Source organism: Suricata suricatta, chromosome 4, assembly GCF_006229205.1.
Source record: "Suricata suricatta isolate VVHF042 chromosome 4, meerkat_22Aug2017_6uvM2_HiC, whole genome shotgun sequence".
Taxonomy (NCBI): domain Eukaryota; kingdom Metazoa; phylum Chordata; class Mammalia; order Carnivora; family Herpestidae; genus Suricata; species Suricata suricatta.
Genome location: NC_043703.1, coordinates 19,680,146 through 19,691,636, shown reverse-complemented (window position 1 = coordinate 19,691,636; position 11,491 = coordinate 19,680,146). Strand labels below are relative to the sequence as shown.

Genomic DNA, 11,491 nt, shown 5'->3' with positions numbered 1-11,491 from the left:
CATTGTGTTCGTGATAGCTCCAGCTGCAAATATGAAGATTTATGAGAAGATAGGTCAGACAATCCTATAAATTTGCTGGCCTTTCTGAATAATCATGTATTATTCTTTTATGAGGACATAGGAAGGGAAGAAAATGTAAAAAGATCAGAATCAGGCCACTCTCCCTATTACTTATTTAGGCTTTTTGGCTAAATAACATTGGCTTATTCATACTCTGTTGTAACAGAGCCAAAATCATGCTCAACATTCACAAATTCACTCTTTTGGTTTAAGTTAAAATTGATTAGTCAAATAAATATTGATAGGTAATTTAGTAGCACATTCTGATTATATTTCTGTGCTTTAATTTGTTAATTAACATTGTAAAAAAAGGAAAAAAAACAGTAAGAGAAAACTTAAAAATATTACAATCAAAAATATGAATTTCTTCTGATTTCTACACATAGACATTCCAGGCTTATTTCCAATTTATATAAACTTATATAATCTCAAATGCCCTAACTTCTCTACCAAGTATGCACACACTAATTTATTCAGCAAATAATTATTGATGATTTGCCTACCAGGCAGCAAACACTTTGGTCTCTGTGCTTCAGCATTCATATCTAATGTCACCTTTATCACAAATCATATTGTACCAATTAATTATAAACAGTCATGTGTATTTCCAAAATACACATTCATTATATTAGTTCACTGAACCTCAGAGACTATGATTTATGCTATTTTGAAATGTTAGAATTTATTGACATTTCATAGTGGTATAAGATTAGGACAATTGGGTATATAATCCATGGCAATTTGAAAAGAGAAAAAAAAGAAAGAAACTGTCTCAACAGAAAGAACCAGGTAGAGGCTGATTTCACCTCTTCCAACATAGCCTCGCAACTCACACAATGTCAGTTTTGCTAGCCTCCGTTGGGTAAGAGCGGCTAAGTCCAGCACATAGTCAAGGGTGGGTAAATTAGACTTCCATCTTGATGAATGGAATATCAAGTGATTTATTGAAATGTATCAAAACAATCAGTAAGCTTTCTGAACCACAAAGTACTCACTCACATGCATATTAAACTCCATTCCTCCCCAGATGCTCCAAGGTCTCATCTTTTGTATCATTATATTCAATTTGAGTTCTAGGATACTGTCATCTAATTCAGAGTCAGGGACAGAGGTAACTTCTTGGGTACAATTCTTTGGGTACTTCTCCTTGAATACCATTCTTCTTAATCAGAAGTCCTATCTAGGCATTTACTCCTGGGGAACTCATTATCCGATAGTAGCATCGATTTAAGTAACTAACTACTCTAAATACTCCCATTCTACAGGGGAAGGAAAAGAGGCACAGAGCAGCCACTGGTTCTGAAATCCAATTCAGAAACCATGCGGCAGGCTCTTACCTAATGCTCAAACCTCCAGCCCAGAAATTCTCCATGAATCTTGGCTCCCTTCTCTGTACCTGCGGTTCTACCCTTTGAATTAGAATTCCTTTAACCAAAATGTAGTCCAGGTTTTCAGGTGAGTGATTTGTCTTAACTTGCTTCTGCACATAGTGGTTTGGGAGTCCAAAGAATCTTTTTCTTCTATACTGTCTGTTCCTCTTTTACTCCAAGCAGCAATGTTCCATTAACACAACTCTCTGAAACACTCTGTAAGTTTCTACAAGTCTTATTGGAGAACATTCCACTGTGGGGTTCTTAGAAACCTTTTGGAATAATGGAAATTTATATGACACAGTCTTACTATCCTTACAAGCATGTTGTCTGTTTGAATGATTTATGAGGCACCACTATACTTTTTCTAAGATCTTCACCAACCATTTTGAAGTCACATCTTTGGCTTTATCTTTACAGCATGTTTTTTTTTGACAGCAAGCTGAATGTGATTTTTGCCTGGAAACCATTCCATAATTTGAGAATCATTTAGAGATTCCAGAGAAATCTGGGAAGATTAGGAAAGAGAAATAGTCATATTTTTGAGCACACTCAGGTCTTGGTCTTGTTATAAATGTATAATATATAATGTATGTATAATGTATAATGTATAATATATAAATGTAACAGTGTACATTTTAGTTTCTAATTTTGTTTTCTTTCACTCCAAAGTAATCTTGCCAGGGTTAACAGGTAAAATATCTTCTCTCTGAAGATACTAATGATAAGTTATTTATTATATCAAATAATAATGTACATAACACACATACATACTTACACATACATGCACAGAGAATCTGCCTTGTCTACATCTTTAAGTTTGTTTTTTCTTCTATTCACCCAGTTTAGTTTTTCATGCTGTGGGTTTCCTGAAATGTATTTATTTTTAATTTTTGGTCTTTAGTTAAAATTACTGTTCTCTTGGAAAAGAGTTATGTTTTAAAGTTTCTGAACTAAAATGGGAATTTGGAGGGATATGAAACTGGGTGTGCTTTGTATTAATTTATATACGGAGCTATAATTTTGGACCATGTGGCTCCTTGCCCATCATGGCAGCCAAATATTACCTAAGACTCTGTCTTAGTTCTCTCTCAGACATGAAAATACACTCTAGAGTATCCAGAACAATCACCCTATTTATTTACCAAGCTAATCTCAAAGTATTAGTGCAAGTTTAAATACATGAGCCAGACAATTTTCAAATTAGCAATTGATACACTGGAGAAGCCTTTTTTTCCTTTCTTTTTCTTTTAATTTTTTTAATGTTTTATTTATTTTTGATACAGAGAGAGACAGAGCATGAGAGGGGGAGGGGCAGAGAGAGAAGGAGACACAGAACCGGAAGCAGGCTCCAGGCTCTGAGCTAGCTGTAAGCACAGAGCCTGACGCGGGGCTCGAATCCAGGAACGTGAGATCTGACCTGCGCCCAAGTCGGAGGCTTAACCGACTGACCCACCCAGGCGCCCCGCCTTTTTTTTTTTTTTTTCTTAAATTAATTCCTCTCGTGAATGCTGTAGCAACATCTATTCATAGCCGTGCTTAGCCTTGATTTGGGTTTTTCTCTCACAGCCTCCATATAAGAGTTATTTTTTGTTGTTGGTTCTTTCTTATGTCTGAATCTATTGAGTTTTTCAGGCTTTTCCAATTATGATTTAAATCGTGTGTGTGTGTGTGTGTGTGTGTACACAAGCCAGGTTGGGTTCTCTAGGAAATTAAGTACCAAGACTGGATCAGAATTATAAACAGTTTACTGGACGTTCCTATAAAGTGTAAAGGGGAGAGGACATGGAAGTAGGTAGGGATATTCTCCGAACGCAGTCAGGTCTGGTTCTGTTGAAGAGGAACTGGGAAGGAAGAAGCCAGAGCGAGTCTCGGACAGCAGAGTTACTCTGAGAAAGTTTGCCCAGGCTATTGGCGAGGTCCAAAACAAAGACGGCTCTCAAGACAAGTCCTGCATCGGACAGGAAGGGCTCGGCTCTAGAGCCTCCGCCGTTCTGTCATTGGCCTGGAGCAGCCGGCCATGACTTTGCCTTGGCTCCAGTCCCGCAATGAATCCCGAAGGGGCAGCGGCTGGCGCTGTCCGCAACTTCTGCCCCCGGAGCAGCTTCTGCCTTCAAGGAAGGTCCAAGCGATGCTCTCCCCGGTCTCTGCCACAGTACAGGTCAGAAATCCGGCAAACGCTGTGGACTCTTGCTATGGTCTCCAAGCAGAGCTAAGCACTGAAGAATTTATAGCTTTCTTGTATTACACTTTTGGAAACTGAAGGGTAAATATTTAACATGTATCGATTGTATTAAATATAAAAAATATGTCAGATAAAGATATTAAGGTTGAGTTAATTTGGTATCAGTTTCCAAGTAACCGGTTATATAACCGGATATTTGCAATTCTAACCTACTTAATGCCAGAGGTTTCACTCTCCTTATTAAGATGTGGGTTTTAGTGTGAAGTCTAATCATAAAAGGTTTTGAGAGCAGAGAAAATATTTTCTAATGTGTCTCTAACAGCAGAAAGATGAAACATTTAAAGTTAGGGGTCTAGTACTGGCTGCGGAATGAGATAGAAATTCAAATGAACAGTGATAAAAGTCACAGTTCTGTCTTTTCTATTCTAATTTGAACTCTGAATAAACATTCTTATTCTATATTTCTCCTCACTGATTACTCACAGAATACAAAGTTACCTTCTTTGAACCAGTATATGCACATTGCTAAAATATAGATAAAGGTCTCTAAATAGTTTCTAAATTTAGGTAGAGAATTTTTTTTAATTTACCTATTCTTCAGGCAAATTTTTATTCCCTTTCAGCTTTTCCTTGTTTTAACTTGTGGCAACTTAAGCTTTGCTGCTCACAGAATGCAAAAGAAAGTGCACCTATTTGTTTTTTTATGTTTCTTACACGACTGAAATTTAATTGTTGGTATTGCATGCTGTTGCTTTATTCCCCCACTGTTGTACTTCGTGTTTGAATTGCTTGACTTGATATAAAATTTACATTTACACTTCCAAAGTTATAGTTCCCTCTTCAAATTACGAGGAAGCCCAGCCGGGTTCATTTCCCACTGTATACGCACTACAATTATACAATTTTTGGGAAAAAATAGTTCAAAAAATAAATTCAGATTTCTGTCAACTACTATTTAACATAAATAATAAGCATTTCCAAATCAATATACTCTAAATGATCAGTACATTAAGCTTCACTAATTTGACATTCAATGAATTATTATATTTAAAAAATAGATACTGGGTGTTCATTATTAAATGATATACTAATGCCCAGTGTCTCATTAGAAAGTCAAATTCAGTGCTGATGAATGAAAGAAATCAAAAGAAAATACAGTTTTAGTTGACTGTGTAGTAGTCAGATGATCACATGATATGTTTTGTAGACCTAGTTTTGCATTAACTCTTGACCTGAGGATGTGTACTCAGAACTTCTATCTTTTTCTTCTTCTAGGAGAAGTAGTAGAATGGGTACCTTTATGATTTATTGTACTCCATTGCTTTTCTTTGTGCCCCTGCAATAGTCAGTATATTATTTTTCATTTAATTAGGAGTGTCAAGTTTCTAGAAATTCTCCATTTTCAAAAAAATGTATTTACTTAATAACTAAAGTTAAATCTTTTGTTTATTCTATTCAATAATTTGAGGTGACCGAGCCATAGACCTATTTGTCTTATGAATATTAAGAAATGAAGAAGAAGATTCAAGTTACTTTTGAGTATATATCTGACAATTGACACAGTGTGAGAGGTTTAAACAAGTGTATATCTTCACACTCTTGTGGAAAAGGCACACCGCATCTCTTCACTTAATTTTTTATGTGTGTGGCCTCTCTCATGGTCAACTATGATTTAAAGCACCTTAAAGGGTGCCTGGGTGGTTCAGTCGGCTGAGCGTCTGACTTCGGCTCAGGTCATGATCTCACAGTTCATGGGTTCAAGCCCCGCATCAGGCTCTGTGCTGACATCGCAGAGCCTGGAGCCTGTCTTCAGATTCTGTGTCTCCTTCTCTCTCTTCAACCCTCCCCTGCTCTCGCTGTCTCTCTCTGTCTCAAAAATAAATAACACATTAAAAAATTTTTTTTAATAAATAAATAAATAAAACACCTTAAATAATTGCCTCAATACCTGGGTCTCATCAATGCTGACCAGCTATCTGTTATCTATTTGTGTTTTGAAATATATATGACATAAGCAGAATCATTTATAAGACAAAGACAAAGCAAATTGTTGGCCATGTATAAGCATAGCTATAGACATTAATACATTTTAAAAGCATCAGTTTAACAAGAATAATAACAATTTTGAAAATGTATGCATTCAAAATATATCTCAAAATTATATAAAGCAAAACTTAACAGAAGGAATAATAAATCCACATAGTTTAATACTTTTATACACTTCTGAAATGGCTGATAGATAAAGCAAACAACCAATAAGCATATATACAATCTTAAAAATGCAATTAAAATTTCTAATAAGGTGTCAAGATTCATAAACAATATGGAAATGCAAAATAAAGGCACAAATATCACTACTATAGTGGTACTGTGATGTTCTGTTCTGTTCAGGTGCCCTGAAAAGTGACAAATCCATCTTTCAGCTTCTGGAGAGAGTCTGACTCTTGTCCTCCATTGGGTCAATGCTGAAGGGTCATCCACGCTTTACAACTTCACACAGGATTTAACGGTTTCTCCTTCTACCCAGTCCTGCATTCCTAACTTCCCTTTAGAGATATCACCTAAGAGTGCTCTTCAATAAAGTTCTTGTCTGGTATTTTCCATAACATAGTTTGTTTCCAGGAAACTGATTTTTAAATAATCGGTGCCAGATTTGGGATGATCTTAGGAAGCAAATTTTACAGTAGGATTTTGCGAATGATTACTTGCTGGCTTGCTGGATCGCTTCAAACACTGATGATAGCTGAAGGCAGATGCAGGGTCCCCGGCATGCGCTAACAGTGCAGGTGTTATTTTTTCACCTACAGAAGGAAGAATAACTGGTTGGTAAATATTTTTGAGACTGGACAGGTATGAAGGAACTATTATAGTGATGACTATGTAAATTTTTGCCTGTCGGCGAGCACCTTGGATCCACTAACATGGGAGAATGGCAGGTTTGAGATGATTAAGCATCAATTTAAGAGGTAAAAATTTGAAAGCCAAAAAGCAACCCTGGCAGGATTTCAGAAACCCTAGCCTTCTCAAGCCGGAAGACAGACAGAATGGAATTTCCATCTTTAGATAATGAGTTTGAACTTGAGAAACAGCTCAGGTCTGGAAACCAATCTAGGGGTTATGACTTTTAAAATTGGTATTCTAATTATCTTTGGTGATTTTTTTATTATATAAATTAAGTAATACCCTTGATGATGATTCATTTAGCATATTTCAGAAAAAATCATATTCTGTTAATTATCTCCATAAATTTCTATAAGTTGTGACTCTACCACTTAAATTTTGCCTTTGATGGCAATAACTTGGTGCACATTGCTCCTGAGAGTTAAATCTCACCATCTAGCCTTATTTATTTTGGGATTCTAAAATTTCCCTTAGATTCAGAAGCCCGGGCTCTGTAACACCATCTCCTACCATCATCAGTGGACTACAGAGAATGATCATAACTTTGTTTCACACCAGTGCATTCTTTATTGCTTTAATAAAATGGGATGTCCTGTCAGCCCACCAATGGAAAGCTGTAGACTGTTTAGTTTTGTTGCATTTGGTAGAATATCCACACTAGCATACACAATTTTTGTGCCTTTAGATCCCTGTTTCCCTGCCACTGAAGAATTTCACCAGTGGGCTCTCAGGGTGCCTGGGTGGCTCAGTCAGTTAAGTGTCCGACTTTGGCTCAGGTCGTGATCTTGTGGGTTCGTGGATTCGTGCCCCACGTAAGGCTCTGTGCTTACAGCTAGCTCAAAGCCTGGAGCCTATCTTCGAATTCTGTATCTCCCTCTCTCTCTGACCCTTCCTTGTGTTCTCTCTCTCTCTCTCTCTCTCTCAAAAATAAATAAAATATTAAAAAAAAGAAAGTTGGCTCTCACCAAACATCTAATCTGCTTAGTGCCCTTGTCTTCACATCCTAGTAAAGCGAACAAATTTCACTTGTGCGTAAACCACCAGTTTATGATATTTCTGTTATAGCAATCCAAACAGACTAAGATTACATTCTGAAATGCTAGCCAATATAGTTCTAGATGTCCTGCTTCCCAAAGGGGGAATGTTCTTACTGGAAAGCATATTAACAGTATCACTTAACTGTAAGTTCTGGCTGCTTCTGGCTGCTTAATTCTCCTCCTGCCAAGAGACCATCAGTAAGAAATGGAATCACAACTGTGGTAGGGATCATGACGGTTATCGTCCGGGAGAAACAGGGCTGCTGTTTGGCGACGGCAGAAGGGACGAACGTTTAGTTCCCACGACCCACTGGGGCGTGTTTTGAGCTCCCAAGTTCAATTTTAACTGTAAATCCACACAACAAATACAACGACTGCGGCACGAGGAAATGAAGGTATTCCAAGGCTCATATTCCTCAAAGCTCTGTGCCTGAGTCTCCCCACTAGGCTTTCCACCACACAGTTTTAGTCTGTTTACAACCATTCTGCTATTCTGGGAATTGTATTAACGTTATAAACTTCCTCTGGATGTGGTCCTAGGCGTGTCCCACGAGGCTGGCATTGGAGGGCTACGCATCCAGTAGTTTTGCGTAGCCCTCCCAGGGCTGCCGTCCGTTGCTTATCTCGAGGCTGTCACATTAGAAAGAACCATCAATGTTTATCATAAATATATCTTCCCATTTTGTTGTTCCTTGTGTGGGTAGATAATGCTCTACCTTGTTTCTCTGATATGTTCTGGTTTTAAAAGCTTGGTTAGTTTAGTTTTGCTATTGCTAGTTGATAACATCTTCTCCGACCATCCTCCAACCCCATCCTTCTTTTGTTTTACATGCGCCTGGTATATCTTTCCCAACCTTTGATTTTCAAATTTTCAAGGTATTTTTTGTTTCGGTGTGCCTCTTGTAGAACTCATTCTGTTGACACTGTGTGTTGGGGGGTAGGTGGCTGTGTTAAATCTGAGACTCTCTGTTTTTACTTTCACTAGTCTCTAACTATATACATATAAACTGGTGGTTAGTATTCTTTAGACTATGGATATATTTTCATACCATTTTATGCTTTCTGTCCTTGGTTTTTACATTATTAAGTTACCTCTTGCTTCCCATATCAACTGTATCATCTATCTAGATTTTTTTTCTCCTTAAGAATGCTTGGTTGGCTTAGTCAGTTAAGCGTCAGCTTTGTTTGGTTCAGGTCATGATATCACAGTTCATGAGTTCGAGCCTCGCATTGGGCTCATGCTAATAGCTCAGAGCCTGGAGCTTACTTCTGATTCTGTTTCCCTCTCTCTCTGTCCCTCCCCTCCCTGCAAGCTCTCTCTCTCTCTCTCTCTCAAAAATAAATAAGCAGTAAAACTTTGTGTCTTTTTGTGGTACAATCTTTCCTAGGAAGGATATGCTTGCAAATATTATACCCTTCCATTTAAATGACAATTGACTAGATATAAAATCTTAGGTTCAAGTGTTTTTTTTATGCAGTACGGAAAGATTATGAAACTGTTAATTTCTTTTCCCCAGTATTATTGTTGAGAAGCTTGAAGCAAATCTTATTTATGTTCATTTGAAGATGAACAATTCTCTTTTTCTGGATGCTCATGGAATTTTGTCATTATTTTTGGTTTTGTGCTGATTCAAAAATTTTCTGCTAGCGTTTGCTCTCTAAAGCATTTTTTCTATGATCCTAGAATGTGAGACTATTGATGCTTTCATCTTCTCGGTACACCTAGTGTTATATTAATGATTATGCTCATTTTGTGTGGTACATACAATATGTTTGCTTTAAACACATTTAACTTCACTTACCAATAGATGTATATGTTAGATGAAGCAAATTCTGTAGCCATTTTACACACTCTGAGTTACTTAGCCTGTGCTGTCAGGAAACAAAATCCCAACTGAGCTGCAGTGAAGAAACTACTTGGCATATCAGCAGGAGTATAACACTGACTCTTGGGAGCTTTCCCTTTCTCCTGTTTGAACAACCTAACCCTGAAACAGTGTATTTTTGCATAAATAACGTGTAGGCAAAGCAGATGCTACAATGATCACCTCCCACAGAAGAAAGAGGATTTACTGCACTATGAAATTTTAGGCAAGGCTGCTACACTAATTAACAAAAGGTCATATACTTACACAGGAAAACATTAGCAAGATCCCTAGACTGCTATTTGGTTCCGTCTTACTAAATTGCCTCCCACTGATGATTCCCTACCAATAGCCCTTTGCTCCTTATGCTCAGAGGTCATGTTGGCCAAAAGAACGAAATGAAAAACAATACTAAAACCACAAATCCCATGGGAAGACATGGAAGTCCCACGTGTGTCCCTTCCCGACCTCACTCAGAGACTAAATAAGCCATCATCTATTTTTTTCTCTTCTAATGAATAAAATAAGGAAATTAGAAATTGGACCACAAGTTAAATGAAGGTTCAGGTTCTATCAAGATGCTACTTTCAGTGAATAAAAAATCAATAATTCAAAAACTGATCCTAGTGATTGGTTAAGTTACATATCTATATATCATAAAACATGAGAAAGAACTGAATGTATGTGTACTTTCTGTCAAATGACAACTGTTCAATAAATACACTATCAGTAGTATTATTATTATTCAGTTTTAGAGCACTTATATAAACATTCTTGTACTCAGTTATATTTACCGTATTAAATAGAAGCAATGTTACATGTTTGAAGTCCAAACTGAACCCAATTAAAGTCATTCACCTTGGTTCTTAATCTCATCTGAACCTATTTAGTATGTGGTTTGGGGTAGGCCCCAATCTTTCTGGACCTCATTTTCTTATAAAGTAAAAGAGATTATTAAAATCACTTTAGTACTTAAGAAGATAATTGAAATTTGGAATAAGCACTATTCATGGGGTTATTATAAGGATAAATAGAAAGACCATTTCCTGAAACTGTGAAGTTGTACATACTTAGAAAGAAACTGTCTGATTTTTCCCCCTTCAGATTCACAGAATATGCTCTCTTGGCTGCCTTATCTGAGTATTGTGGATCTTCTTACTAATATGTAGACAACTTCTTTAATGTGGGAAATTATAATGCAACAGAGTTACAAGTTGCAGAATGAAATAAACATTGACATTTAACTTAAAGTTTACTTAAGGAACATTTTCTACAGCAACTACCCCTATATTGAAGCACAATTCTGGTGCTGTTCTAATGTTAGCCAGCTCATTTCAGTAGGATCTGCTGATTGATCTGTGCATGAAATCTTTGATCTGGATCAGTAGCAGATTTATCTCATTTAAAACACTGTAAGAGAGTTGGGGAGAGAGAGGGATGCAAAACTTGAGAGACTATTGAATGCTGAGAGTGAACTGAGGGTTGAAGGGGAAGGGGGAGGGGGGAAAAGAGGTGGTGGTGATGGAGGAGGGCACTTAAGGGGAAGAGCACTGGGTGTTGTATGGAAAACAATTGGACAATAAAATATTATGGAAAAAAAACACTGTAACTTATTATATTCAGTATCCATCCATAGACTTCTATGTTCCACATATTGAACTGGCTTATAAAGGTAAGTGCATCACAGCTCTTCTCTCAAAATTGCAGGTTTTAGTTGAAAATCTAAGTAACTAACATGCACCACATATTATAGGAGCAATGGGAGCAGAGAAAGTGGGGGATGTACTCAGCAAATGCTTTTGGAAATACTATCTGATAAGGTTATATCAGAGCTTCATGTAGTTCACCAGGCAATCAGGACCACAAACATCGATAGGCTGCAGGAAAGTTAGGGGCAAATCTCAGATACATGAACATGGAGCCTTCAGAGAATTACAAAGAGCTCTGAAGCCTATCAGGAAGTGAAACCCCCACTAGGTTATGAAACGTATTCTCACTTACTCTTCATCATTATCCTTGCAATCCAAGCAGTAAGTCCCTTTCCAACTGACAGGGTGGTGATGGCCGTCGCGT

General features: G+C 37.2%; 1 long non-coding RNA gene across 1 annotated transcript; it reads right to left on the bottom strand.

The window, feature by feature from the left end:
• Positions 1-5,802: 5,802 nt before the first annotated feature.
• Positions 5,803-7,879, bottom strand: LOC115290463. Its single transcript, XR_003908114.1, has 2 exons — positions 7,697-7,879; positions 5,803-6,416 (listed from the first exon to the last, which is right to left on the bottom strand). It is a non-coding gene; the product is annotated as an uncharacterized LOC115290463 (long non-coding RNA).
• Positions 7,880-11,491: the final 3,612 nt, after the last annotated feature.